A 25420-nucleotide genomic window follows, 5' to 3' on the forward strand; every position below is an offset into this window, starting at 1 on the left:
GCCACATACACAGACACACGCACAGCTACAGACACACACAGCCACACACACACACACACTTCATCCACCCACTAAGTCCATCCACCCAGCCACCACTCAACTCCATTCATCCACTGACTCCATCCACCCAACCACACCTTGTCAGGGGTAGTAAGCACTATATAAATACAGTTACAAAACAATACATAAAACGAACTTGTGCAAGTACATGACACCTTGATGAATCACAATCACTTGCTCTGTCTTGATCCAGGCGTAAAAGCAACTTAAACAAGATAAAAGCTTTGTAAATTAACCCCATTATAACCATCGATTTGCCAGTCGCTGTGTGTGTATGTGTGGGGGGGGTGGGTGTCTCTGTATGTATGTGCGTGCGTGGGCGCTTGTGTGTGTGTCTGTGTGTGTGTATGTGCATGTGTGTGTGTGGTGTTTTGAACTTCCTAGGAGACAGCGCCTGGCTGCAGCGCTCGTTCACGTGCGCGTGTCAGTTTGGAATCGCCTCCAAGGCTCCTGGGAAGCTCACACGCCAGTCGCTGCCTTCCTCATTGCTCTTCCTGATAACTTTACAATAATGATCCTCAATCAGAAAAGAGAAGTATATAATTGAATGGCACAAAACAGACAACTGTGCGCTATATAATATTTCACCACAGACACAGGTGAAATAATGGCATGGGAAGATGTTTTTACGTTAGCAGTTATGTACACAAAAGTGCTACGGATACCAAAGGAAATTGGCACATTTTGTAAACTGATAGCTCATGCTGTAGGCTCCAGCTCCCAACTCTTGGCCAATCCCGGAGAGGCTGGCATCGAAGTCCTGTACCAATCCAGACACGATGACTTTATCCTCGAGTGGCAGTTTGAGACCCCAGGTCATTTTAATTCACTAGTTCGGTCCAGCAGCCCCAAAAGTAAACCCCTGAAAAGGCCGCAGTCATCTGCCCCGCAGGCTCGGAGCCTGGGAATGGAGCAGCAAGCGGGACTCCTCGCCGGATAACTTCTGAGCGTCTCGGGCCCAGGTGGGCCCATCTGCGGCTCCCAGAGGCCCTGGAAGTGTCCGGCAGTTACAGCGGTGCCAGCGGGACGGGGCCTGGGAGGAGGCCGTCTGGAGGTTGGGGGCGGCAGGGCCCCAAGTCCACAGGGACCGGGGATCGTGTCCCCGTCCAGCGGAAGGCGCGGGTTCCCAAGACTCACCAAACACATACATACCCCAAGCCTCTCAAACTCCATACATCTGCACACGCACAAACACACACGCTGACTCACACACTCGCACACAAACACACGCTCACTCACAAACTTGCACACAAACACACCAGCAATACTTTCACACCGAAACAGGCACTCAATTGTCCCCACACAATCCAAGAAACAACGTTGTCGTTGCACACCCAGGTGCATGCTCTACAATTCGTCGGTCGCACGCCAAACTGGACAGGAAGTACACTGCACACGTAGACACAGATCACACACATGCACATAACACGGTCGCAGATAAAAAAAATGCACTGCAGGCACATGCATCCTCACACAGCGCACACACATGCGCACAGATACAAAACAGCCTACCACCCACCAAACAAGGCCACACACGTGCACGCATGCGCACACGTACACAAAATCACCTCACGCCCACCACCACCACAACTTCCACACACACACACCAAAAACAAATAACCTCAGGGGTATTGTCCTATTCTGACCTCAGTGAGGGGTGGGAGAAAAGTCCACTCCAGAGAGCGGTCCTTCGTGGAAAGAAAGTACTCCAGGCTTTGTTGACATCGAACCTGTCGAAGCAAGGGCAAGGGGCAGGGGGTGGGCGTCGCGCTTCCGGTCGGGTCAGGCTTAACCCCTCGTGCATGGGCAGCTCCAACCAGGAGTGAGTTGATTGGCAGGTCCATGCTATTTTTTCGATCCTTTGGAAGAGAGTCCATGGCTTTTCATATCTGACTGAGCCCCCAAAAAATGACATTTAATATCTCACTCTGAGGGACTGGAAAATCAAAATTATAACGTCTCACTCGGAACAGCGTGAACCTATCGTTTTATCTCTCACGATAACACACTGCAAAACCTAACTCTTTGCATTGAGTTATTATCCCCAGTAAACGCTGACGTTTTACATCTAACTCCGAGGTGTTTGAACCACTAAAGTATGCCTTGTTGTACATCTGACATCGAAAACCCGAGAAAGCTGCCACTAGCGCATTAAAATTCTGAACATCTGTACTTTCAAATCTCACCATGACCACTGGCAAAGCTGACTTTTATTTTAATTGTGAAACGCCGAGAAAGGTGAAGTTTAACATCTCAAATTGAGCACAGTAAACGCTGACGCTTTGCATCCCCCTGCAGAACGTCGGGAAGGTCCGCGAGCTCTGGCATCTGTCAGCCGCTGGAAAAGCAAGCATTAGTTTGACATCTCTCGGAGTAGACATACTGCGAATGCTGGCCTTCCCTGCTGCATCTCGCGCTGGTCACGTGAAAAGGGTGGCCCTCGCTTCAGGCTGACCTGGGTACCCGGCCTACCCCGTGCCCGCAGAGGCTGCGATCATTCGGATTTCAATAAAGATGCGTTTAATGCTTCCCTGGTTACAGGGGACACGGATCGCACGTCGCATTGCTTTACTTTGAAAATGACTGTTCATTAAAAGATGCACAGCACAAATTCTGTAATAGCAGTGTGCGAGCCAGGGGAAGGCAGTTATCTGCAGTGATTAGAAACTGTGGAGGAGCGGTGCTATAAAATGTTTTTAAACACAGCTATACAAACTCCTTCCGCGATGTGTCCGGAAGTCAGGCAAAGTCGCCTGTGATGGGGGCGGGGCTGCGTCTGCACCGGAAAAGAAGGCAGGCGGAGTGAAAGCGTCTCGGGACGCCAGAAGGAGAGCGGAGTCCCTCTTAATTGAACTGGTAAGTTGAAAAGAGGGGGGGGGGGCTCGGTGCACTCGTGTGTGTGTGTGTGTATGATGTGTGCGACGGCGTGTGTGTCTGTGTGTGTATGTGCATGCATGTGTGTGGTGTGTTGAGCTTCCTAGGAGACAGCGCCTGGCCGCAGCGCTCGTTCACGTGCGCGTGTCAGTTTGGAATCGCCTCCAAGGCGATGCGCGCGGCCAGGATTGTCTCCTGGGAAGCTCACACGCCAACATAAGGTTCTCGGCGGAGACGCGCTTTGTGCGGCTAGCCGAGACCTAAAAACGGGATGCATTTAAAAAAAAAAAAAAAAACTACTTTATTGAAAGAGCAGTCACAGACATGGTGGTCTGCTGACCCCAGCAGGCCACCATCCCTGTGAGTGCTAACCATTCCCAATGGGGTGGCAAATTGCGCCTACCTCATGAATATGGATAAGGCATGCAATATGCCACCCCATTGGGAATCGCAAACAGTGTCTGAGACACTGGTGTACATTCAGTTTAGTGAGTCGCAAATTGCGAGTCGCAATTCTGCGCAATTTGTGACTGGCTAAACTGAAAGGTTGTACATCTGGCCCTTAATCTCTGCCTAACAAAAATGAATGTGTCCATCTGTAACAAAACTGGTGCTCATGTAAAGCGCTCGAAGTCTCGAAATATATAAAACTCTAAAAAAGTGTATGTATATATATATATATATATATATATATATTCACTGAAAAAACCATAGGTTATAGACCATATATAGTTAGGAATTAGCATTTAGAAAACCTTATTTTACTCACACAAAACCATTGAAATTCCATATATAGTTAGTTGCACTAACTATATATCGCGCACCCGCAATCCACTGCTGATGATGTCACATATTACATCATTCATGACATGGTCAGTGACATCACTGATGACATCACTGATGACATCTCAAATGACATCACTGATGACATCATCTAGTGTCTGTGTGTTTTTGTAAAGTTTAAATACGTTTTACATATTGAAGAATGACTGGATGTATGGAAGACTGAGTGTGTGTGTGGCTGGCTGGGAGGTGTGTGACTCTGTGCATATCAATGTGTACTTGTATCAGTGATTGTATAAGAGAGTAAGTATGTGTTAGTATATGTGTGAAAAGTATGGTGTTCTGTGTTTAACTATAGATGAGGAAATCGAAGTGTGATTGATTCTTCACAGGACTGACTAGGTGTATGAGTGCATATGATAGTGTTCTAATAATAAGTGACTGTATGTATGAGTAATTGTATGGGTGAATGAGTGAATGTGTGTGTAGACGTACGAATCAGTGAGTGTGTATGTAGTAACTGGTATTGGTGTGTCATGATGTCATCAGTGATGTCATTTGAGATGTCATCAGTGATGTCATTTCAGATGTCATTAGTGATGTCATCAGTGATGTCACTGAAGTATGGTGTTCTGTGTTTAACTGTATAGATGAAGAAATGGAAGTGTGATTGATTCTTTACAGGACTGGCTTGGTGTGTGAGTAACTCCATGGATGAGTGGCAGTGTGTGACTGTCTGCATAGGTGTATGAGTGCATATGATAGTGTTGTAATAATAAGTGACTGTATGTATGAGTGATTGTATGGGTGAATGAGTGAATGTGTGTGTAGACGTAGGAATCAGTGAGTGCTTATGTAGTAACTGGTATTGGTGTGTCATGATGTCATCAGTGATGTCATTTGAGATGTCATCAGTGATGTCATCAGTGACGTCATTTGAGATGTCATCAGTGATGTCATCAGTGATGTCACTGACCATGTCATGAATGATGTAATATGTGACATCATCAGCAGTGGATTGCGGGTGCGCGATATATAGTTAGTGCAACTAACTATATATGGAATTTCAATGGTTTTGTGTGAGTAAAATAAGGTTTTCTAAATGCTAATTCCTAACTATATATGGTCTATAACCTATGGTTTTTTCAGTGAATTTTCAAGGTTTTGTAAATGCTAATTCCTAACTATATATGGTCTATAACCTATGGTTTTTTCTGTGAATTTCATTGGTTTTTTAACAGCTAATATCTGTAGCTGTAAAATGTATTCTTCTTTAAATCCAAAAATATATTTTATATGTTTATGAATAATTTTTTTTTTAAATATTTTTTTTTCTTCGTTCCCGCTTCGCGAATCGGGAAGCTTCCCGTTAGCTGACCTTGATGCCGCGAAATAGACCGCGAGCCGGTAAACGTTTCTTTACCGCAAGTGCCGCGTTAGGAAACAACATCGTGACGCCTCCCGTCCGCATGACGTTTCACGTTGTCGCGTGATACGTCATATGACGTACAACGTTAGCGAACTGGTACGCGAAGCGAGTCGCAAAGCGCAGGTTTCTGGAAGCAAACCGGGAGGCCCTGCAAAGCGCTTAACGTAAACACAGCAAGTCATGTGACTTGGTAATAACACTTTTCATTGGTTCATTTCACTTTTGGTTTCCTAATGATGTAAGACTAGGTCATATAATCTAAAATGAACACTTTTGATTGGTTGAGAACTCTTGTTTTTCCCAAATGATGAAAATCCCTCCTTCTTTCCTCACTCTGACTTTCATCATTGTGAGAGAAAGACCCTTTGTGATCACTGAGCAATGGCTTCTTTAGTAGCTTCAGCTGGTGCTTCCCCACCACCTCCACCACATCCAAGGAAGAGTGGACCACCTGCTCAAGTTATAATTCAACAAGGAGAGGAAGAAGAGGAACAGGAGGACGAGCACGAAGAGAGGCAGTTTTTGCCTGAGCAGCCCAGGACGTCTCACCGGAAAGAAAACTTCATTTGGCAATTTTTTAAAATTCCCAAAGGTCAGAAAAAAGTAAATGCAAGATACGTAACTTGCCTTATATGTCAAGATAGACTGTCCAGAGGGACCGACAAAAAATACAGTTTCGGAAACTACACAATGCATCGCCATATGACTAGGTGGCATCCTAACAACTACAGTGCTGCACAGTTTCGGAACGACCTAGATAATCTCCCTATTATGGCCAGAAGATCTGTTGTACCGGAAGTAACGGGACCAGAGGGCAGGGAGATGGTGCCAAATATACAAATGAGATTTGGTGATGTAAAACACATCTGCGTATTTTGCGATGGATTCATTTCCTACGGAGAAAAAAGCATCACTCTGATCAACAGAGCTATTGACTATCATATGCAAGTTTGTACGAAACGCCCAAAATAATAAATACTTCTTTTTTTTGTTTTGTTGCTCCTGTTGAGCCCTTTACAATGAATCGTTTTCATTGCCCCCTCCAAGAAAAACCCAAAAAAATATAAAACTGTTCAGAAAAATTCAAAAAAAGTAAAAAAATGTTCTGAAAAATAAAAAAAAAAGTTCTTTTCAGAACTACCTCCCCGGTATTAAAAAATTGGTACAATATTTGGAACTGTGCCAACCTCTATTTCTCTTAGTTCGCTTCCCAGTTCGCTCCCCGGTACGCGAACCGGAAGCGAACCAAAAACAGTAAGTATAAGGGAAGGAAACAGACACTTATGTTAAAAGAAAGACAGCTATAGGGGAGTAAACTAGAGATACTATTACCCGTAATCCACTGCTGATGATGTCACATATTACATCATTCATGACATGCTCAGTGACATCATCAGCAGAGGATTGCGGGTTTTTTGGCAACGTGCCTTATCCACGGTTTAATAACGCTGCCTTTTGCTTTATATAAGTTTTCAAATTGTATGAAATATATACCAATAGGTCGTTATGAACCTTTAGGTAGTGCTTTTCTTCATGAGGTCTGGTCGCTTCCATACACATACAGATGTTTCAAAGATGATCAAGAAGTTTATCTGAATGGAGAGGAATGCACTGAGACGCCAGATCATTCACTAATGTGTAGGCACATACAGTTACACGGTTCATGCAACAAACACCGACCAAATATGGCTTGCGTGTTGCAAGGCACGCCAGTTCCTGCTATCATCCCCACGTTCAAGTTGTTGGAAAATGGTAGTTATTTGATGCTCAATAATGAAGATTGTTCTGAGTTAATTAAAAGTATTCCTTTTATCGTAACAGTAAGTGAACGGGTTATTTGCTGCAGAAATGTTCTATTTCCTCCCACACATGAACATAGGGAGTTTTCAATCTGGCCACAAATACCAACCTTGGGACAGATTTCAACGGCATGGCAAGAATAAGAGCTCTTTTGTCTCAGAGAGAGGTGGCCTTGAGTTCGGCCCGTGAAACTTTCGTGCTTCACATAGCGAACACCCGTACAGAGGTGCACACACTTTTCAATTCAGATTTGCCTTTCAAATTCAGCAAGATGGTTCCGACTATCTTTAACGCATCCTCCGCAAAGTCCCTGGCGCACTTTTTTAAAGTTGGTACCAGTGGTCTCGTGACTTCATTTGAGAAAATCTTTGGACTCATCCCTGCTTCCTTTCATTCTATTTTCTCCACTCTGGTTCGTGGATTGGCATTTTTACTTGCATTACCAGCGGACGCTCTTGTGCTTTTTTACATTTTTAAATATGGATGTCCCTCCTATGCAACCTCCCACCCTGCAGCTGCTGACACTGTTCCGCAATCGCATGCTAGAATATTATGGCACAATGCCGTTGGCGATATTAAGCACGGCATATGGATTATCTTTTCGATTCTCCTACTTCACCTGTGTCCAGCCTGTATTTCACTGCCTGACCTGTGATTTCGATTGGGCCATTGATTTGTGTCTCTGCGGACCGGTTTCTCCTGACGTCGACTTTAATCAGCTGATGACTCCTATCATTACTCACGAGTTGGTTTGTCCTGGCGAAAGGATTATGGCTGTGGCATTGATGCATGGACTACTTGGTCCCTGGAATTTACTGGCGGCAGCACAGTCTTTCTTGGAACAGAGCTTTCTTGAAAACCCACCGAGCTGTCCTCTGATGGTGATAGAGGATCCGGTGCTGGGAGAGCACGTATGTTCTTTTCCGCTTTTAAATTGGATGGCTGAACTGTTTTCGGATGAAGACGGTGACTTCCTATTGGAGGCTGTTGCAGCTTATTTTGCATACACAGTTATGTCATAGACCTTTTTCATGTTTGATATGCTGAGTACTAGCATTTCATTGACAATTCATTGACTTATTTGTCAAGTTTTTATTATTTACCTTGCCTATTGGCTTAAGACTCGATAAAGTACTTGGCTGTTTTATTTTTCTTTAGCATTAAATTTTCCTAGTTTTTAATGCTTTACCTTGCGGACCGTCCACATATAAACTTGCAATCTGCTCTCATGAGATGGCACTTCTATTATCTTATTCAGTTCGTTTCCGGATCATGGGGAGGTGTCATCTAGGTCCTGGATATCTTTACACCGTGTTAAGTTAGCATGGGCTCATTACCGGTTTAAACGCCATTTTTCCTTTTTTGCAACTTCTGCACACGACACTTAGTTGTTGCTTTAGCTTTCCACCTAGTAGTTCATCGTGGTTTACATGAGAATAATATGTTATTGCTCTACTATCTGCTTTGCTTGTTAAACTATATCTGTACAGCGAGTGCTAAAGTTTCAAGAACAACACGATACAGAATTGTTATGAGGTCTGATCTCCACGACTTCATACTCATAACATAAGTGCAACTCAGTGGAGAAGCGTGGCTCAGTGGTTAGAGGCGGCAGACCCGGAAGCTGAAATCAACCGTGGACCAGGGTTCGATTCCCCGCCTCGGCGGGTCTTGGGCTCAAAAATTCCACGGACTCGACAATTCTCGCTCCGGTGCCTACTCGAATCACGGGGTCACACTCTGCAACTCTGGGCAATAGCTTGCTTAATCCCCACTACGGCCCCTCGCGGCGGGATGCCTGGCTTTCACCTTGTGGACCCCCCGGCCGGGGTTTCTCACAGGGGAATACCAGGACGGGTTCCCTAAGCAAGCGCCAGGATGCCCTTTGGGTGACAGGTTTGCGCTATATAAGTACACCTACAACTTCTGCCAATTCTGGGCATGAGGCGGGTTTTATATTGCTTTGCCGAACACACATACACAACAGTTGATGCGGCTCACATGAAGAGAGAGCTGGTGTATGCTGATGTGATTCCTTCAAATCTAAGACACTAAAGTATGGGCACGCCCTAAACCAACACAAAGAGACCTTCTTAGCAAATAATATAATATGTGTATTAGGGAGGGTGAGATATAAGCAGCCGCGGGCCGTGGAGGGAGTTACGGTGAGGCAGGGAGGCGGGGAGGGGGAGAAGCAGGGTGGAGCCCTCTCTACCTTGCCCCTCCCCCTCCCCGCCTCCCTGCCCCACCGTAACTCCCTCCACGGACCGCGGCTGCTTATAAGTGTTGCTAACTCTTATTCATTTACAGCATGTTAACATACTATCACCATTCGCTTTTTATGTACTAGTAACTATGCTGGTAATTTTGCTACTGATAATATGTGTACTTGTATTATCTAAGATACTACGCCTGTGAAGACGGCATTAGTAAATAAACATTTCAAATACACATGTGTTCTTCTTAACTCCATGTTCTGGTTTCTAAGAAATATATAACGACCGACTGTTCATGAGTTCCACGTATCCTGAGGTACTATAAGTTCATATTCTGGATTGTCTAAACATTGAGAGTTTGTTATATCCAATGTGACACTGTACCTAGCTTGCTAAGGAGTTTTTGATTACTAACGTGAGTTTTGGGACACCCTAATTCGCCGAGGTTCCAATCCTCTGTCCACAGTTCTGTGTGAGAACAGAAACCCTGCGACAGGGGCACCCCCGACCCTTGCTGGAGCTTCATCACACTTGCGATACAACTCCAGCAATGCGCCACCTTTACGGCACAGATACATCACGCATCTGTGCTGTTTTTGCCCCATGATGCGCCGCATTGTAAATGCAGCACACCATAGGTGACGGAACAGCGGCACAGAATGACTAACACATCCCTGGTGATGCGCCAGTCATCATAAATGTATCCCTATGCTTCTTATCTTGTTAGAGATGAACCGCCATATGTATCATCAAAGTTTTTTGCATTTCCTAAATAGCGAACTTTAAGGAATAAATAGCGATTCTTTACCATTCCTAGTTTGCGATGAGCTATTTGCTAATTACAAATTACCCATTAATTTCCTTCATTTCCATAGGGCGGTTGGACTCACTTTTAGCTCGAACGGCTGAATGGATTTCCACGAAACTTGGCAAAATTGTAGGGACTGGTAGCCCGATGTGCCTTTGCTATGTCTCAAGATATATGCTCCAGTGGTTTTTACGAAAATTAACTTTGAAAAATATATATTGGGCTACATTGGCCTATATATATGTTGGAGCCCAAATGTAGCCCAATGTAGCCCAATGTAGCCCAAAGATGGCCGCCAGACACACAAAAAAACAAATGTAGCCCAAATATCAGCCAGATGTAGCCCAACTATAGCCCAGTGACAGAATGACCAATCAGCTTCGCAAACCTCCGTTACGCGAAGCGGAGCGCTGTTACAGATATATATCTTTTTTTGAACGTTAATTTCTTAAAATCCACTGGAGCACATATATTGAGACCTAGCAAAGGCACATCGGGCTACCAGTCCCTAATATTTTGCCAAGTTTCGTGCAAATCCATTCAGCCGTTCGATTATTATTATTATTATTTTTTTTGCCCCGCGGGGCCCTTTTAAAACCTCCACATCAAACCTAGGGGGTCAGCGAGGATCTACTATGCCCCCTTATAGTTATTTCCCCCTTTGTTTTGACCTCCTCTTGTCTCTCGATCCTACCGAGAGACAAGATGGCGGCCGCTACGGACTGTTTGGAATGTTGACAGACGCCGGAGAACCAATCAGCTTCGCTTCACAAAGCTCCGTTGCGCGACAAGTACGCGTCCTGGGCCGCTGCCCAGTCCGCTGTTACAGATATATATCTTTTTTTAAACGTTAATTTCTCAAAATCCACTGGAGCACATATATTGAGACCTACAAAAGGCACATCGGGCTACCAGTCCCTACAATTTTGCCAAGTTTCGTGCAAATCCATTCAGCCGTTCGGGCTAAAAGTGAGGCCAACCGCCCTATGGAAAACTCAATGTTAAAAACATGTTTTGGGACCCCCCTTTTTTCTCGACCCCCCCTGGACGAACCCCCCCCCAATTTTCAGGGGCTGCTCAGAAACAAAATGTGCCATTTTCCTGAAAATTTCAGCCAATTCCGTCCACAAACGCCAAAGTTATTAGACATAGAATTTTCAAAAATCCCATAGAGAAAAAATCCTAACTATATATACCTACTGGCGACCGCCAGTAGGTAATATATATATATATATATATATATATATCACAAACTGGTTTCTCCTTCCACCTCCACCAAAGCCTCGGCGGCGAAGAAAGAGACACGAACCGCTTCTGTTCTCAGGCAAGATGTTTTATTTCAACCTAGCAGCAGTCAACAGATGACGCGTTTCGGGCTCAGGCGCCCTTGTTCACATAAAGGCTGTATGAGGTTAAAGCCGTTTTTAAATAATATGCCCTTCCCACCAAGGTCACGTGTTCAGGAAAGTAAACGATGGACATAGCAAATAGACTACATGATTTGTACTAAATCAATGTAATTTAGCTAACCCAACAAGCCATAAATTATTTTTGCATGACCTTAATACTGTTTCCAAATACATCGTTATATACATGGGAAATTTCTCTTACTGTATTATAGCGTCATGAAAGCTTTTTATGAAATTACAATTTAATTAATTTCAAAGCGCAAATTTCATTTTCGGCATTTTGTCCAATATTCCTGGATAAATCCACATACACTTAGAAAAGTGCAGAAATTCATAATAGCTGCATGAATGCAAATAGCTATAAACTGATTTGTGACTTCAGTTAAAAAAGGGGGATATACAAAAGGATAAGTGCATGGTAAAACTGCTTCCCAAAATTTTCCTACAAAAATATATATACCCTGTGCAAATGATGTGTTACGTGCAGAACATGTTAAAAATGGTGGAAAGATAAAGATGCATCTTTCAACCTGACCTCAACTGAGATAAGACATAATGCAATGTCTCTACCATAGTGTAAAAAAGTGAGGTGAACACTAAACAATCGTCATAATTCGTATGTCTAAGGACCTTCAGCGTCTCTGTATTGACCACGAATTAGACAATCCAAACACAATCAAAAAATCGGATAATAATATCACGATTAAGCAAAAAACAAACTCAAATGTTGTACAGTGTGTATTATCTCATTTAGGGCAGCCATCAGAATACATAATTATAGGCATGTGTACATGTCTTCGGTGTTATTCAGACCATTTGGGCATTTGCTATCGAAGTTAAGGATGAATTTCGTCTCCAATCTCCTAAGCAATGCTTCTCTGTTCCCCCCTCTGCGTGGTTTGGGGACTGCTGATACCACATAGTATTTTAAACAAGATAAGTTGTTATCATGAACTTGTTTAAAGTGACGTGCCACCGGATAATTGGGGTCACTATGTAAGATGGCACGTAGATGTTGAAGTATTCTCTCATGTACCTGTAGTTTTGTACTTCCGATGTAATTAAGTCCACAGGTACAGGTGAGGACGTATACTGCAAACTCAGTTTTGCAGTTATAGTTTCCCATTATCCTTTGTGGTATAGGACTGAATGGAGTACTGTATTCTGTTGTGCTTACCCCGAACTTGCAAGCCCGGCATGAGGAGCATTTGTAAAAACCATCTTTGGGTTTTAACCAATTGGGTTTAGTTCTAATCTCAGGGCTGGTGAGATCTAACTCAGCTCCCATGTTTCTCCCTCTGCTGAATGTTATAGTGGGGCTAGATGGCAAACTCATTTTCAGAACTGGGTCAGTGAGTACTATTCCCCAGTTCTTATTAATGATGGATCTGATTTTGCGCTCGTTCTCACTAAAGGCTGTGATCAGTCTTGGACATTGGACTTTTTCAACTGCCCCGTAGACTGTAGATGGATCAGATTGGTTTTGCGGGACAGGCTCTTCCCCAATGGAATCTGGAAGTAAGCTGGCTCTAGATCTAGCAGATGTCTTCGCTAAAGCTGATGTCAAGATTTTATATATATGGTAGAAAAAGTGGCGATTGGAATTCATGTTTGGAAATGTATGCAAGGAAACACAGCTACACACAAGTACATGTGGTTGCCCTCAATAGGAGCGGTTCTTCTGAAATGTGTACGGTTTTATTATCAACTCCTTTTAAGCCTCTGAGTTATCGAACTGGGTAACCTTTTATCCAGGCACATCACCTAGAAATCTGTGGAGGGTGCTTGGCTTCTAAATGTACTCTGCCTGCTGTAAACCCATTGAAAGAATTGCACTGTTTTGAGGCATTTTCATGGCACATTGCTATACCACTCGTATGGACCTAAAATATTATGTGGCCCCCCCCCTGTTTACTGCTAGCGGGCAAGATTGCATGGTTTGCAGAGTTTATTGACGCTGCACATAAGCATGCTTACGTTGTGGAGAAGTATTAGATTGTCAGAGGTGCTCTTTTAATAGTACTTACCTAAATCCCTTTGTGTTTTAGAGCCTTCTTGTACACAGCGACGACTCCTCCACTTTGGCAGAGGAGCACCCCCTCCCAGCAGCTGCAAAACTTGAAAAATAGAACAATAATAAACAATGTTTATTATTGTTTTATTTTTCTCATACCATGGGGTTTTGGAGGCGGGGCCGGGGGGTGACAGGCTCTGAGGGGGGGTGGTAGGCCCTGTTATCTGTGCACATGACGGTCTGGCCAGGCGTCTCAGGCCGGCCAAACTGTCATGCGCACTGAAACTGTCTCGGGTTGGAGACAGCAGGCACAGGCTCCCAGTCTCCCTGGGAGCATAAATCGAGAGCGTTCAGGCCAATTCTGATGTTGCTATCATGCTGTGCTGTGAGAGCAGCGTCAGGATTGGCCACAGGGCATTCATGGAGTCTGTGCCTGCAGTGGAGCCAGAAGAGCGGCGATGTGGCGAGATTCAGGTAAGTTTATCATTGTTATTTTTTTTGTTTTGTTCTTCCCCCTTTTGCCCGCCCCGCCACTTTGCCTCGACACCAGCCGCGACTGCTTGTACAATCATTTCACTGCAATGTGCAGTTTTGTAGTTCTTTTGTTCTTGGTATGTGCCTCAATAGAGATGTTAGTAACAAGGACTGCCCTTATGCCAATGGGAACCTGTGCATGTAAAATTTACACCAAACAGTGTTTCACCTAGGATTCATTATGGCAAATCAATATTTGGCGGAGAAAAATGATTGCAGTGTAGGCTCACAAGTGATTTTAATTCTCAAATGTAATGAATAAGAAGGGAATACAGCTATTCAAATGAGACAAAAATTATGGCCACTTTTACAAAGGGCGCGTGGGGTGTGTCCCAATGAGAAAACGCATTAAAATGATCATGTGACCTTTCCATAAATAGGAATACTTTTCAGTATGTGCTTCTTATTAGCACTCAACTATAGCTCCTTTTAATGGTAATTTACTTAAGCAAATTAAGTTTGGGTGCGATAGTGACAACGGCGTATCAAGTTCATTTGTAGTATTGAGTTCTCACCAGGACTGTAGATAACAGGGACACCTAATTAAGGAATTAAGAAATAAAGACTCTGATTAGGTATAGAATTTATTAGGCGGTTCTGTGGAAGTCTAGACATGTTAGAGTGGTATTACCTGGATGGTTAGAATGGCTGCTCGGTTGGCCCAAGTAGAACCTGTTGGTGTAATACTGGGTTAATGACAGTAACTGATGCATATGGCGATCAATTGGGTGACCGTAGTAAACTCTTAATCTCACATATATGTGTGAAGAGCGTGGCACCTAAGGTGACTTTAATGAACAGTTAGACTGACTCGAAGAGTCAGTCAAACCTGCCAATTTATTGAAATAAATAATGAGGCAATTAATTAATTGCGACAATTTCTCTAATTATAGGTAGATAATAGGTGTCCATGTAATTGCTCTACTACTCCCTGGTTGTGCAGAACAGATTGTATGTAAATAGAGTACTGTTGCAAGAGAATTGCAGGAAATATCACATCCTACAGACAATTGAATCCCCCTCAGATGTAGATGAGGAAGACCTGGGCCCGTATTATACATGGGGCGCATTGTCACTGTACCTCCTAAGGGCCTGTTTGCCACTGTGTTCACACCCATAAGAGGGCGCAGTTGCAAAGTGATTCGCTCAGGTACATGGGCCACAACACATCCTCTGGTGTGTTCTTTAGTACATGCCTGTTGGAAGCAGCAATGCCTGACCTTCCATTGAAGATATATTTTCTCCAACTTAAAGGCAGCAAAGAAGGCTTGAAGAAAGAAACAGACAGCAAAGGACCAGTGGTGATGTCCTTCCTAGAGAGCATTCAGAGTCGTACTGGATGTCAGCAGGCAGATGGAACAGGAAACAGCATTTACAGCGTGGCCTGAGCCACGCATGCCATTACAACGGAAGTGTTACCACGCACATCTTTACCACGCATATGCCTTTACCACACATATGCCTTTACCATGAAAAATATATGTTTTGGGTGGCAAGGGAGTGTTTAGGGTGAGTTTGGGTGGCAAGGGAATTTTTAGGGTTTAGGGTGGATTTGGTGTTTTGGGTGGCAAGGGAATTTTTAAAGTTTATAAATTCCCAGAAAAAAAGCAAAGGGTACATGGACGTTCTAGGTAGGCTGAGAATTTGCTTGTACAAAATCAGTGAAATTCAGCAGTTACCTGAGCTTACTATAGCTTACGCTCTGGCAATGCACTGCTTGTGACCTCACATATTACATGACTAATGATTTGGTATTTCTACCCTGCCTCCTTTTCTTTTTTTTGTAACCCTTTTTCCTGGGACTTGGTTTAAGCCGGGTCCCAAGATGGCTGTCAACACTTCCCGGTTTGGTGTTGACAGCCAATCAGACCTCAGCACGAGAACGAGAGGGGTCACGGATCCTCCTCGTCCCTATATATACAATGGGAAATGTCTTTTAATAACTCTGCAACTACTGAACAGATTTACACCAAATCACAACAGGCACTTCTTGAACCAACATCTACCTTTCGTCCAAATTTGGTGTCATTCTGTTCAGTAGTTCTTGCTGTAGCCATGTGCCATGTCTGAATGTCCTATGGGAATTAACATGGTAAAACCCATGCTTTTTACCCCCCTTTTTCACAGCCCTCTCTTGATGAATCACTCATGCACATCAAGAGTCACTGGGGAACTTTTTGAGGAATTTATTTTGAAAATTTGTCTAATAACACCAAAGATACAGGCAAGTCAAAAAACGCTTTGCCTATAGAAACTACATCTACATATTAAGGTAGTGCAATGTTCTGCTGGACCACTGGGGATGACATCACCCATCTCTGCCTTGTGGAACATCAGCCAAGGATTGAGGGGGGCGCCCGTCTGCGGGGTTCATCTGCGGGCCCCTTGATTCCAGCAGTACGTTGCACTACCTTAATGGACTAATCTGACATTTCAACTCCCAGAACTCATTGCGCAGTTTTCATATAGAACAGCCCATCGAAGGGCGCGCTATCGTGAGGGAGCAGCTGTGACCAGATTGTGCTCTTCGTCTACCACATCCCATGAAGAAGGTTTTTTCGAAACGCGTCGGCAGTGGAGTAGGAGCTGTGAAAGGAAAGCAGACCGACGGCCCCTGTACCTTTAATAAAGAGTTATGCTTGCTAACTCTTGGCTGGTGTTCGAATGATTCTCAAACTTCGGATGCAAGCGTGAGCGTGATATATATATATATATATATATATATATATATATATATATATATATATATATATATATATATATATATATATATATATATATATACGGTTGCGAGGAATTCCACCTGGCTTTGGGTGTCATGCACTGTCATTTCTACCCCCGTAGACATTTGGACTGCAGCACGTAGGTTGAGACGGTGCGGGGACTCGAGGAGCACTTTGCTGACATTGCAAGAAATCACTTTTTCCATCACCGCAATGCCTACATCCCGCCCATCCCACAGAGACTTCATTCCTATCACCACTTACCTGGAACTTGCCCGTGCATTCTGGGTGTTGTAGTCTGGCGCTACACGGCAGGCAGCAACAGGTGGTGTTTCATCATGATAGGGGGCGGAGCCGACTTTCTTCTACAAAGAGGGCGGCAGGTTGGAACATTATGCAAAATTGGAAGCTGAGTGAAGTTCTTGGGCGCTGAAGAAGGCACGATTTGCCGAAATGCATCCGCCATTACTCTGCCAATAAAGCTGCTTCCTTGTTACTCCCCCGACGTGGCCTCTGCTCCTTTGTTGTTTTAAGGAGTTTACTCTCATATATATATATATATCTGTAATACTTACCTGCTAAATGCATTTTCATTGTAAAGTCATGCGTTGTAAAGGCATTTGCTGATAAAGGCATGCGTGCTAAAGGCGCGGTCGTGGTAATGACTGCGTTGTAAATGCATGCTTTGTAATTGCATGTGTGGTTCCGTCATACAACCAGATTGAACAGTGGCAAGATTTTCTCCTGAAGGGCCCAATGACAAACTTGATGTTTACAGTGAAAGTGAAGTAGGCTGCAGAAGGGACGAAAGATACTTATTGGGATCCTGAGGATGCTAAAGTACTTTTGGGCTCCTGGTGGCTACCAAAGGAGGCAGATTCTGAAAGAGATGAATCTGATGAATGATGCGCTAGAGGTGGAAAAGGAGGTATTGCAGCAGACAAGGATTGTACATTTATGGAAAAGATGGAGCTAAGTTGTTTTATAAGCATAGTTGGTTAATAGTCATTAGAAGTACTAGTTATGTTACCAGCAGCACCCCGTTCTTTAAGGTGGAGGGGCCCAACCCACCACCTTTTTCCCCAACATAAAGAGTGTCTGTCAGGCTGAGGAAAGGTCAGCCTAGCACAAACTCCTTATGTTCACATCACTCAGCCAGGTGCTATACATGCTCTAAATGCTCAGACACCTGGCTGCCGGAGCTGAACTTTGATGGGCTAAAGATATCACAGCTCCTGTGGGCGTGACCTCTTCAACCTGCCAAAGCAACTCCGGGCCCTCTCCCTCGTGATAAGAGGGAACATGATGGATAGTCTTAGACCTGGCCACTTCAATTTTAAGCCCTGAAATGCCCAGGGCCGTGTGTCTATCACTGACACCTCGTCACAGAGTGAGGGTGGGGTCAGCACCTCTGACTAACCCCATCCCACTCTGTAACGAGGTAGGGAATGCCACCTCCTCTCATTGGCTGACCTGAAGCCAGCCATTGAGAGAATGCAGCAGTCCCAGTCTTGGAACCTCTGAGGCTTCCCTCAGAAACGCTGCAGGTAAGTGTTATGTTTTTAGCCAATGTTTGGTACTTTCATGTATGTATGTGTACATGTGAGTGCCTGATCTGAGTGGGTGTGTGTGATTGCATGGGTGTGCGTGAGTGTGCATGTGTGAATGTGTGCCCCCCCCTCCCCACTGAATCCCTGTATGCTGTAATTACTGGCCGCCACTGTATGTTCCATCCTGAGGCTACATGAAGGCGTTCTCTCTTGTAACACTTCTGGACATCTCAGTTAACTCGGTTAACCCGTTGGCTACTGCCGTCGGCCAACGGTCGTCACGTGCACTACCTTGGTAGTGCTGTGCACGTCCGTTGGCCGACGCTGCCCCACCCGTTTTTCGAACGTTCAGCACTGGAGCTGAACGTTCGACGCAGCCAACGGGTTAACCTGTAGGGTGGCAGGGGGGTTTCTTGGAGCATGGGCTTAGGTTAGTGAAGAGGTGTAGGCAATGCTTCGTTAATCATGTGTCTATGGCCCAGATGCATGAAGCTAAAAACCGCTCACAAAGGGGCAGATTCTCAGAATCTGCCCCTTTGCGACCGGTATTTTTGCATTTGGGATGCATCATCCCAAATGCAAAAATCGCAAATTAAGTATTCCCTAAATTGCGATTACTTGCATTTAAGGAATCTCAAATGGAGATTCCTTAAATGCAATGCATGAAAGTTTAAAAGATAGCGATTTCGCTAATAGGGCTCGCAAATTACCATGAAGTTGAACTTCATGGTAATTTGCAAAAACTTTGAAAAATTTACTAAAGTGCATTTTTCAAAGTTTCATGTTGCGCACACACATGCCCTAATGGCCTGTGTGTGCGCAACATATGTGCACAGATCAATTTCAGGGGTGCACAGGGTGTCATTTGGACACCCCTGCACCCTTGAAATCGCATTCTCATGTTGCGATTCGCTAATTGCGATTCGCAAATTGAGAAGGTCTTCCCATTCATTCCTATGGGCCTCTAGGCCCATCGGAATAAAGGGGGAGGTTTTTCCTTAATTGCGACTCGCAATTTGCGAGTCGCAATTAAGGAATTTTAAGAAATCACTATTTTTAAAGTGATTTCTTCTTGCATAGCCTTTTGCTATTCCTTATTAGCGATTCCTTATTTTTCGCGAATAAGGAATCGCAAAATGGATGCTTGATGCATCTGGGGGTATGTGTCTTTTAATTTCGCTATTAGTAATGTGTTATTCCCATCTTTTGGTTAACATTTATGAGGATCTCAAATGTAAAAATACCACATCACACAATTAAACTGGAGGACTACATTGACGGAATAAGGTTAAACATTTATGTTGCATAAGCTAACCATAGGTTTAGTACCTGGTAAGATTTGTTCTGCCTTTGTTCGTTTAGAAATAAAAATATACATTCAACTTTTAGAAAAAAGTAGGAGTTTGGATTAACAGTTCACCAATCTAAAAGCTTCAGGTTAACAAACTCTGAGATCTAACCAATCTCATTATCTGTAGAAACATTTCAACCTGTTTCATTAAAAGAAAGTGAAAAGCCCATCAAACAAGATTTGAGGATTCTCTTTCCATTGGTAACTTTAGCAATAATTGAGTAAAGTACTGATACTACTAGTTCCTGTCTCAGAGCTCTGAAAGATGTTTTCCATTCTCAATGGCTATTAGCTCTCTTCCTGGAGACCTCTGTCTTCAGATATTTTAAGCTAAGGATGCTGAAAAAGCAGGGTTTCAGGTGTTGATCTCCAGCGCCTAGCTTAGAAGCCATGGCTGATCTTTCATTGTTTGAGGGCAGTAGTCATCTTTCCGTCTTAGGCCACAAATGTGGGGTATTGTGGTGGAGGAAATTCTGCCACTGGATTCTCCCCCGAAATCTTGCACTTCCTCCAGAAGTCAGAGGATTTGCATTTACCATTTAACTTTAATTAAACCTATCCCTGAATCTCCAGTTGATTCACGCAGTTCAGTAAATAATGAATGTAAAGGATTGGTTGAGGTTGATATCTTCTTTTACTGGTTCAGTGCCATATATTATTCTGCTAAGTAGAGTTTTTGCAGTTAGCATGCCATTTTTGTGACATTTTACTGATCCCAACAGTGGTAAATAATTGAAACTCTATGATAAAGCTCCTGCCAGGGATAAAAACAGATAGCATGGAGTGTCATTCCTGCAGAGCTAAAGCGACATGCTAAGTACACGCTAGGAGTGGCATTAATGAAGTTCAATCTAATTTTAGCCGGCCTGGCTCTGCTGAATAATGCACAGCCCTGCCCCTATGCAATTATAAGTCTGACATTTGCCTGCTCACCACTTTGAGCTGAACAGCCTCAATAGTCTTTTGACAGTTAAGGTTGACACCCCACGATGTCAACTGGTGCAACTTATAGACAGTTAAATTGTAATGTAACATGACATTTTGAAGTCATTAATGTGTCTCCATGTGTTCAGCAGGGAGAACTCTGGTATTTTAAATATTGTATTTAATTCTCAGTCAAATATAAAAATCAGCATCATTGAAAGGTTCCAACCCAGCATGGTTCAGTGGTGTTTTCCACACGTTCAATGTCATTGGACAGGCGACTTCTGGTAGTCTGTGCTAAATATTTGGTTACAATTTTGAAACACACTGGTCACTTCAAACATCTTCTTTTGGTACCTTTCCTTGAGGGTCCATGTCAAGATAGGTTTCAGGTGCTGAAGTTCATAAACCAAAAACGAAACGCATATTAGCAAGAAGTTTAAAATATAATAAAAAGAAGCAAAGGCCAAGCCATAAGATCCCACCTTTAAACTTCGAGTGCTGACTTTTCGGCTTTGCCAATGCCGGTCTCAAACGGCCTTTATTTTTCATTTTTACTTTACCGTTCTAAAATGGCCATTGGCCATGTTGTAACAGTAAAAAAATAAAAATCGATGCAGTACGTCAAGACGCATGTGCATGAATGGGCGCGTTTAGTGACCATATTTGAATGTTCTGTTTGTTAAAAAACACATTTCAAGGTGGCCATTGAGTGGTCACATAAAATATTTGGGCGCACTTGAAGATTTGCCGGGAAACCTGGAGACCCCTTTGATCTATCAAATTGTTCAGGAGGTTTCTAATGATTGAAGCCAACAAAATGGCTCATGCCAACTGATAAAAAACACACAATATTATGTTATGAAATCATTTTTTGTGTAGCAGTATTCTGTCATTTTTATGGCCTTGTTGCGCTCTTGTGTGTCTGAGGTTGATAGCCTACTGCTTCGGGGATACCTTGTTGGCCAGAGTTGCAAGGTATCATGCACAAGTATGGGTATGTTCTCGGTAATCGTTTAGTCGTTTTCTTATTGGTTTAGAGGGGCGACCACTATGCAGTCTTTTTTTGGTGGAGCACTTTTGTGTGTGTGTTTTTATGCTTGGCTGCGTGAGGTGTAGGACTTTACCGTCCCACTTCACAGGCATGAAAGTTTGTTCATTGATAAATGAGTTGGGCGTGTTTTTAGGCTAAATCCCCTTGTTTTTGTGCTATACTTTTGTTGCTTTTGTGCTATGCTGGGTTTGTGGGATATCAGATGGTCGGACTAATGTGTTCATGCGGTTCTGTGAGGCATGGTTATGTGAACAGTGTATTGTACTGTTGGGGTGCATCACTTTACAAAATGTATGACTTTCTCACCATGTTGTGCTTGTTATGTTGCTGTTGAACTGTCTGATATGTTCTGTTACTGGTGTCAAGTATTAGACACTGAATAGATCTGTAGAGCTCTCTTCTGAATTGCTGAGGAGTGCAACTAGGATGTGTGAAAGGTGTCATAGGGCTCTTTAAGTTGGCCCCAGAGAGGAATCAAAAAACAGAAATAGTAATGAAGTTGAACATTAATACTGATGTTATAAGAAAGGCACAAAACACTTCCTGACATCGGGGGTAAAAGAGCCAAACATGGCTATCCAGAAGTAAAATCTATTGGAAGTTCTGACTGCTAGAAGCAAAACTCAGGGACAAGAATGGTAGCGAGGGGATGAAGAACACAATGACGAGTAAGGAAAGAAAGTGTTGGAAAAATAAAGGATAAAAATAGTAGCAAGGGGGAGCAGAATGGTCATTAAAATAAGTAAATGAAAAGTGTTACGATACATCCTTCACTTGGAAATGCCCCCTTCTTTATAATTCAACCAAGAACTCATCACAGGAAAAAGCTCTACTTTGTCTCAGACTTGGAATCTTGAATGTCATCATATGGCCAGGCTATCATCTTGGGAAGGATAGTTTATAAGGCGTGTCCATGCTCCTTTCCTGAAAATCATGGCATTTGTTTGGTACACAGATGGGAAGCCCACGTATGACATCCTTTGCCCCGCACTGAATTTCACTTTGTATCCTTCACCCTTTCCTATCTAATCATTCAACTCAACTGTCTCACACCTCCTTTTCCTCCGTTGGTCTCAATAGCGCCCACCCTCCCATGAATCCAACTCTTCATTCCCTCGTCTCTCCCTCTACACTAGCCTTCTTTCTGTTTGGAAATCTGGCTCCCCTTCTTGGTTCCACTGGTTAGAAGTCAGTCCGTTAATCATTCAAGTCAAATAATGACATGAAGCTCAGAACAAAACACAAATAATCAAATAGTAGAACAAAGTATAGTTCAACCTAAATAATATGTCATAACTGAGAGACCATAGTGTCACCTTCTAAAGATCAGTGGATAGTGAGCCTAACACCTACAGAAAAGGTTTTCTTTGATAATGCAAATAACAATTTGGATTATACATACGATACATCTGTGTAAGTGTCCCATGATTATAACCTATCAGGTTATAGACAGACTGAGACAGTTCCTGAGATCACATTATTCAGCACTATCCTACAGATACACAAGGTATCCCTGGTGGCCTTCAGACCCCTCAACAGTTCTTACAAATGTTGAGACTCATATACAAGGACAAGTTCTCATGATAAAACACATCATGGTCCCAGTAGGAGAGGCCCTGGGAACATTCACTTCCAGTGAAAGTGTTCTACAGAACTCTAAAGGAAAGAAACATCATTCTGTACCTGGGAAAGTGACATTACAGTTTAAAACATTGTGTACAAAGTTGGTTGCATATGATTCATCTGTGCACAGGATGAGACAGAGACAAAGGGATTACATGCTGAAAAGATGTCCTTTAGACAGCGCAAACCGTGATCAAAATTAATGTGTAAGTGAAATTAGGAATAGAGGGAACCGCATTAGGTTCAGTTATAAGGAGTAAGCAACAATAATGATAATAATGATAATGAGCGTTGTTGCCAAGTTTTACCCTAAGGATCTATAGTTCTGAAGCTTAACACAATCAAGGCCAAAGGGCACCACACTATCTACTTATTCCCATTATGCATGTGTACAACGGGAGCGTTTAATGCAGAAAGGATATTTGTTGCAATGGCGTCCTCTTTGGTAGAGGGTAGAACATGGGGTAGGTGGCTAGGACTTTTACTATATTTATAAATGTGGTTCAAAAAGCAGAGGAGACTCCTGGACTCTGGCGGTGGAGCATCACCCCCCTCTCCACCAGCAGCGGAAACATGCAAAAATAAAATGATGATAAACTAGGTTTATTATCATTTCATTTTTCTCTCACGGGTGAGTCTTGGGGGTGGGGCCATCCATCACAGGGGGGAGGGGGAGTCACGGGGGTAGTGGTGGGCACTGTGATCAGTGCGCGTGACTGTTTGGCCGGCTGTCTCAGGCCGGCCAAAGTGGCATGCATGCTGAAGCTCTTTCCAACCCAAGCTGCATTGCTGGGTTAGAGACAGCAGTCACCGGCTCCCAGTCTCCCTGGAGGTGCTAATCGAGGGCGCTAAGGCCAACCCAGACGCTGCTTTCATGAATGAGAGCAGCGTCAGGATTGGCTGCAGGGGAATTCTGGGAGTCTGTGCTGGTGATGAGGAGGAGTGCGGTGATGCAGCAGGATGGGCAGTAAAGTTATATAAAATTTTTTTGTGTGTAGTCATTAGCCCCCCTGCTATCTCCGCCACTCAGTGCAGACACCATCCGCTACTGTAAAGAAGTGTTATCCCTCTTACAGCTGGAATCTATGATTACGATTAACTATGAGTATCCAAGGGGCCACACTGGCCCTGTAGAAGAAACATTAAGGGTCCATCAGCTGATTCATTGGACACAATGATTCTACATGCACTAGAAGGTAAATAGGACGAACTGCAATGAAAGAATAGGTCAATAAGCTGCTCCTATTCCAATGTGGCGACACGTCCATTTGCATAAAGGAGGCTCTTTGCAACACCATGAACTGATTTGTACTACACCATGAAGCACAGCAATTTTTTTTAATTATTATTACAGATTTATAGAGCGCATGGCTGCCCGTAGGCGTCCCAGCGCTAGTGCAGAAGAAGAAGAGGGGGAAGGGGGGTCTTAAGGAAACAGCCATGTCTTGAGAAGTTTCCGAAAGAGGAGGATGTCAGGTTGGGCCCGAATGTTCAGAGGGAGGGAATTCCATAGTTTGGAGGCGTTGTAGGCGAAGCGACGGCCCCCTGAGCGAGCTTTTTTGATCCTGTGTGTGGAGGTGAGGTGGAGGTGGGATGAACGGAGTGCTCTGTTGGTTGTGTGAGGAGTGATGAGATCCTTCAATATAGGAGGGGCCTTCTTGTGCAGGATTTTGCAACGGTTGCTCGTTCCCGTGAGGAGGCGTGCAGCCGTGTTTTGTACTACTTGGAGTTGTGAGATCACCTTTTTAGGAGCTCCAAGGTACAGGGCGTTACCATAGTCCAGGCGGGACAATATTAATCCCTGTATCAGGAGTTTTTGGGACTGAGGGGGGAGCAGGGGAAGAATTTTCCTGCTGGTCCGTAGGAGGCGAGGTTTACAATAGTACCAAACGAGATGTGGTTTGTCTCTCTACACCACAATCCCACTCTAGTAATAACAATGCAATTGTTTGTTAATCATGGAAATAAAACACCATGAAACAAACACTATTGGAAAGTAAAAACTGCAAATATTGACAACATCTGTACATCAAGAGTGATATAAATGGATGACTAACAAATAGGGTATAGGAAGTAAACACAGTTATTTTTCAGAAAAATCACATTATTATAAGGTGCACTATTTAGTTTTTAAATGATCTGTTTGAAATGTATACTCGAACAGACTTCACACATATTTTTTTGGAAGTTAAGTGCATAACACTGAAATATCTTTTGTCTGAATCGAAAAAGCAATTTATCTACGTAAATGTGAGTAACTTAAGACGT

At 43.5% G+C, this 25420-nt stretch overlaps 1 protein-coding gene across 1 annotated transcript in view; it reads left to right on the top strand.

The window, feature by feature from the left end:
* Positions 1-25420, top strand: part of EML6 (EMAP like 6) — a 928771-nt gene that overhangs the window by 115123 nt on the left and 788228 nt on the right. The window lies entirely within an intron of this gene.

This window comes from Lissotriton helveticus, chromosome 6, assembly GCF_964261635.1.
Source record: "Lissotriton helveticus chromosome 6, aLisHel1.1, whole genome shotgun sequence".
NCBI lineage: Eukaryota > Metazoa > Chordata > Amphibia > Caudata > Salamandridae > Lissotriton > Lissotriton helveticus.